The following is a 6000-nucleotide window of genomic DNA, read 5'->3' as shown; positions in this document are numbered from 1 at the left end:
TTCTCATTCATTGCTTCGGCTAGAACAAGTCCTCTCTTTTACCTGAAAATTCCAGTGTCAGAGCTTTGTCTCTTTAACCCCTGGAGGGGCTAATACTTGGGTATCATTATTAGTTGTTTTCATTCCAGCATTTAGAGAGGGCCTGCCTGAGACCAGATGTTCCTGGGGATATGGGCACACTGGGGAGGCATGCTTTCAAAGGTGGGCATGGGGGGATTGTCAAGGCCAGAGGAGACTTGGAATAAAATCTTTACACATGTCCTAGGCCAGCCCTATCTCCCAATCTCTTCTTCCCTGCTTTACTACACAATGCCTCCATTAATGAAACCTCTGGGGATGAAACCCCTTTACAATGAACATGATGTGTTAAAATAACATCTCTTCAGCAAATGGTGTTGGTAAAACTGGACAGCTGCATATAAATCAATGAAGTTAGAACACTCCCTCACACCATACACAAAAATAAACTCAAAATGGCTTAAAGACTTAAACATAAGACAAGACACTATAAACCTCTTAGAAGAAAACATAGGCAAAACATACTCTGACATAAACCTCAGTAATGTTCTTCTAGGGCAACATACCCATGCATTAGAAATAAAAGCAAAAATAAATAAATGGGACCTAATTAACCTTATAAGCCTTTGCACAGCAGAGGAAACCATAAGCAAAACAAAAAGACAACCTATGGAATGGAAGAACATATTTGCAAAAGATGAGACTGACAAAGGCTTAATTTCCAAAATATATAAACAGCTCATACAACTTAATAAACAAACAACCCAATCCAAAAATGGTCAGAAGACCTAAACAAGCAATTCTCCTATCTTCATACAAATGACTAATAAGCACATGAAAAAATGCTCAATATCATTTATTATCAGAGAAACGCAAATCAAAACTATGAGGTATCACCTCACACCAGTCAGGATGGCCATCATTCAAAAGTCCATAAACAATAAATGCTGGAGAGGGTGTGGAGAAAAGGGAACCCTCCTACACTGTTGGTGGAGTGTAGTTTGGTGCAGCCATTATGGAAAACAGTACGGAGATTCCTCAAAAGACTAAAAATAGTGTTACCATATGATCCAGCAATCCCACTTATGGACATACATTCAGAGGGAACTTTAATTGGAAAAGATACATGCACCCCAATGTTCATAGCAGCACTACTTACAATAGCCAAGACATGGAAATAACCTAAATGTCCATCGACAGATGACTAGATAAAGTTGTGGTATATTTCTACAATGGAATACTACTCAGCCATAAAAAGAATAAAATAATGCCATTTGCAGCAATACAGATGGACCTGAAGTATGGCATTTTAAGTGAAGTAAGCCAGAAAGAGAAAGAAAAATACCGTATGATATCACTTATATGTGGAATCTTAAAAAAAAAAGACAAACTTATTTACAAAATAGAAACAGATTCACAGACATAGAAAACAAACTTATGGTTACTATTGGGGGAAGGGGGTGGGAAGAGATAAATTGGGAGTTCAAGATTTGCAGATACTAGCCAATATATTAAAATAGATAAATAACAAGTTTATACTGTATAGCACAGGGAACTATATTTAATATCTTGTAGTAACTTATGATTAAAAAGAATATGAAAGTGAATATATGTATGTTTCTATGTATGTCTCTATATGACTGAAGTATTGTGCTGTACACCAGATTTTGACACAGCATTGTAAACTGACTATACTTCAATAAAAATATATTAAAAGATAAAAACAAACAAATAAAAAACACAAAATATCAGCCTCATAAATCATGCTAAATAGTGCTGCAATATATCAGGTGGTTCAACTGCAATATTCGTGCTGATCTCTGTGGTCAGGGCACAGTTTTGACTCAATACCCAAATGATGAAGAAAAACAGAGTCTGTCCACACTTATTGGCGTCTCTGCCTCCCATTTCTTCAGGTATTGTGAGACCTCTTGCTCTCTGACCTTCTCAACCACAAAATTCATTCAACAAAATTATTTACTGAGGGCCCACTAAGTATCAGACAAGGAGATTTAGTGGTTAAACACACACACACAAACATACACAGACAACCCACCCCATGTGTTCATATTCAGGGAGAAATTAAGCAAATATTCACACTAACGTATCACATAGTATGATAAGTGTGAAGAAAAAGATTAAAATGGTATGAAATCACATAAGGTGACCTGACCCATATGATGAGAGGATTACACTGGAACACGTGTAAAATTCCTAAGGAGAGAAAGAGTTTGATTTCTTTAAGGATCTAAAAGAAAGGACGGTACATCTTGCCAGAGGATGAGTGGGAGAAGCCCAACAGGTATGCTGGCAAGATCATGGGGAGCTGTGGGGTTGTTCTAGGAATTTTAGTCTTTATTATAAGAGCACACGAGAATCCCCAGAAAGGTTTTCAGGAGGAGAGTTATTAGACCAAATGTGCATTAAATTAAAAAAAAATTTTATGGACAATAGATTAAAGGGGAGGAAGAGTTGTTGGGGGAGACAGGAGGCTGAGAAGCGGTTGTGATGAGAGGTGATGTTGATTTAGACTGGGTGGCAGTGGTAGATTTGGAACAGAGTGGATTCTGAGCATATTTAGGGGTAAGATCAGTGGCACTTGGATTGGATAGAAAATGAGGTGAAGAACAGGAATCATCAGGATGACTCCAAGTGAGTGTGTCCTGCCCCATGTCTGGAGATGCCACAAACTGGGATGCCACACACTGGAAGAATATGGAGAAGGACCTGGATTTGGAAGTGGAGGGATGATTATGAGTTCAGCATTTGCCTAACAGATCAACTGATTACAATTTTCAAAAAAAATTCCCTTTGGTCTATCTACATTAAAAAATTTTGAACTCTGGGAAGTTTCAGGATTTATCTTCTATTAAGAGAAGTGGGTAGAGAATTACTTGGCTGGGGGAAGGAGACTTTGATATCGTATTTATAACCTCCACTGCCTTGTAAGGGGGCTCTTGGATTGCTGGGCACAACAATGCCAATGCACAGTGACAGGCTGAACTGCTCTGTATTATAAGGCGTGAAAAAGTTGGAGTCTTGAGGGAAAAGCCTCAAGATCGTGTATCGGGTGGGGGAACCGTTGAAAGTGATTGTGGGATTAAAGGAAAGGTAGCATTGTTCAGGCTGTGATAGCCTGAAAAAATCCGCCAATATTTATACTCGTTTTACTTTTATTTTGTGAACTTGATCTTCTCGTTGAGGAACAAGATTCTAAAACTGTTAGCTTACTGTTTAGGGTGAGGGGAGGTTTTTCCCATTAGCGTATGTTTGCAGCACTGACATTTATTTACTCTTCTTTGACACACTAGATTCTGGGGCCGTTTAGCCGGCAGATGTGGGAAATAACGCGGGAAGAATAAGGATTGTCATTTGATGGCATTTATTGAAAGGGGAAAGAAAAAAAAAAAAAAAGAAGCCACTAACTTCCGCAGCGAGCAGGGTTCGAACCTGCGCGGGGAGACCCCATTGGATTTCAAGTCCAACGCCTTAACCACTCGGCCATCGCTGCCACAGGGAGAAGAAGAAGGCGGGGACACTTTAGTGTAAAAACAACTGTGCGCACGCGCACCACACCCACGTGTGGGAGGGGCCCACGACCTCCCCGAGCTTTGCTCTGAGAAGCGGCAGTGCTCAATTTGTTAGAACTGTTTCGTGAACACGAAGAATTAATGGAAACTCCCTTAAGTGGTTCAAGTAAACGCCTTTAAAGAAGGGTCTTAGAAACCCTCCCCTTCCCTGCGCTCAGAAAATCGCAACCCTACTTGGATTTTGGTCGCTGACCTGATTTTTGCCCTCCCGCTTCCTCATTAGGTCACCGAGAGCTGTGAAACAAGGATCAGTCTCGCTCAGTGCTGCGGGCCCGCGCTCTGGAAAATTTCTGCATTATCGGTCAGGGGACGAGTCTCCGGCTGCGTTTCCCGCGTTGGCCTCGCGTGGAGCTCTTTCTTCTGCGGAATGAGAGGGAGGTTTGAGGGGAGGCGTGAGGTGGCCCGTAGGCTCGCCTCTCCCAGGCTCCTTCCCACGCAGTCTACGCTCATTTTTCTCTCCCCAATGACCCCTTCGTCGCCGAGCCCAACTGGAAGAAATCGTGCCCTGAGTGCGGTCTCAAGTGGTGGGGAGCCTTGGAGGTAGTCTGAGAACAAAGTTCTGCACATTAGGTCTGCATTTTACCTTTAAATGCCATTCGTTTCCTTCCATGCTAAGTGTAGCTACTGCGCTAGGTGCTTTATTTGAGTTATTTCGTTAAAGTTCTCAGAACTGGGTAGGCCCGTACCTACCTCAGAGTCTCGCCCACCTGAGAGAACTGAGGCGAAGAGATTGGCCGAGGGCTGGCGGTTTGGCGCGCTAATTCCTGAGCGCCTGCGCATTCCCACCCATAGCACGAGGCCCCTCATAGGCAGAAAGTTATGTTGACGGAAGATTTGGGAAAAACAATAGGCAGCCTTTTACTGATTTAAATTTCATGGAAACGTCACTGCCTTTCTCATAATTTTACATTTCATATTAAGGCAGGAAGAAAGATTTTTGCCCTTTGAAAGTCCAGATGTTAAGTGACCCCACTTGATAGTTGTGTGAGTTTTTTGGAATTTTTAAATACAGTTTCTCTTAACTAAATTAAGGTGCTAAGTGTCCAAACAAATGTAATTGTGGAAGGGGAGCAAAATACTTGAGAAGCATTTTGCTTTTAGAAATTTTGTCTCTTTTTAATTTGGCAGAGCTACACAAGTGGTCTCAATTTCTCTGTGAATACTATGTGGGGAAAAATATATGGGAGCAAAATTATTCCTGACGTTCACATATCAATTTTATATGTATGAACTTTTCCTATAAATACTATGCAAGAAGAAAAAAAGTTTTGTCTTTTTAGCTTATTCTTAGCTTCTTCGTGTGCTCTGAGATAACCTATAATTTACTCTTAATATTTTATTGGTTGTACCTTGAAGTCTTTTTTTATTCCTTTCTTCTGTGCAGTTGAATGATAATATTTATGAAAAGTTCTTACTCTTCCTTAACTTCCCCTTTTAAGAATTCTCTTCACTTGCTTCAAAGCTTGACATTAATGAGAATGGATTATGGTTAAAATAGTTCAACGAAAAATTCTACTGAGAGTTTTTGTTTTTTGGTGAGGGGAAAGGACGACTACAAAGGAAAAGAATCTATTACAAAGTTAGTGTGTAATTGGTAAGAACAATTGTGATTAAATTTTCTTAGCAACATTTCAAAAGTGAAATACCTACATTTAACATTTAATTTTCAGCTTATTTGAATTAATGTGGGCTTTTCAAAAAGTGAAATTGCTTTTTAAAATATTTAGCATATTGCTAAAATGAGCCAAGAGATCAAAATTACTGTAGTTTTTTTTTTTCCAAAAAGTGTGAATTTCCAAATGAGTTCTTTTCCAAAGTTAGCTCTTGAGCATTGCCATTTAATGCAGTGAGTGGAGAGTAAGGGAAAAAGAAATATAATGTATATATATCCAACCCAATTATGACAAATATATTACCATTCATGACAGTATACCATAAAATGTTGATTTGAAACCATGGACGTTTTACTTTGTACAGGTCCCATGTGATTCTGATTGCCTCCTCCTCCATGCCACACTTAAATTCTGTTTTTTTATTAATAGTTTTTATTAAGCTAATTTGGATGTAGAAGGCAATTATCTGTAGCTTTCACTAAAAACATTTCTTGATGCCACTTTCAGAGGCTGAATACTGATGGGGGATGGGGGATGCAGTATGTGTTTGGGAGCAATATGGCATTTCTTTGTTCTTTTATAGCAAATCAAAACTTATTTTGAATCTTTTTGTTTTTTTTTTCCCCTGGAATTTTAATAAATCAGAATTTTAATGCCGGAAGAAATGTTAAAGCTAGCCCAGTCCCCTTATTTACAGACAGGAAACTGTGGCCCATGAGTGGTTTGCCCAAGATCACGTAGCTAATTAGTGGTGGATTCAAGACTATAATTTGTTATAT

General features: G+C 39.4%; 1 protein-coding gene and 1 non-coding gene across 2 annotated transcripts in view; one reads left to right on the top strand and one right to left on the bottom strand.

The window, feature by feature from the left end:
* Positions 1–3447: 3447 nt before the first annotated feature.
* TRNAS-UGA lies at positions 3448–3529 on the bottom strand. Its single transcript has one exon. It is a non-coding gene; the product is annotated as a tRNA-Ser (tRNA).
* A 524-nt stretch (positions 3530–4053) lies between these two features.
* CTNNA3 (catenin alpha 3) overlaps positions 4054–6000 on the top strand; it is a 1348033-nt gene continuing 1346086 nt past the window's right edge. Inside the window, exon 1 of the mRNA XM_032491494.1 lies at positions 4054–4178. The gene's annotated coding sequence lies outside the window, so the exon portion shown is untranslated. The remainder of the gene's footprint in view (positions 4179–6000) is intronic.

The sequence above is a fragment of the Camelus ferus genome, chromosome 11 (assembly GCF_009834535.1).
Source record: "Camelus ferus isolate YT-003-E chromosome 11, BCGSAC_Cfer_1.0, whole genome shotgun sequence".
Taxonomy (NCBI): domain Eukaryota; kingdom Metazoa; phylum Chordata; class Mammalia; order Artiodactyla; family Camelidae; genus Camelus; species Camelus ferus.
This window is presented reverse-complemented; position numbering and strand designations above follow the sequence as displayed.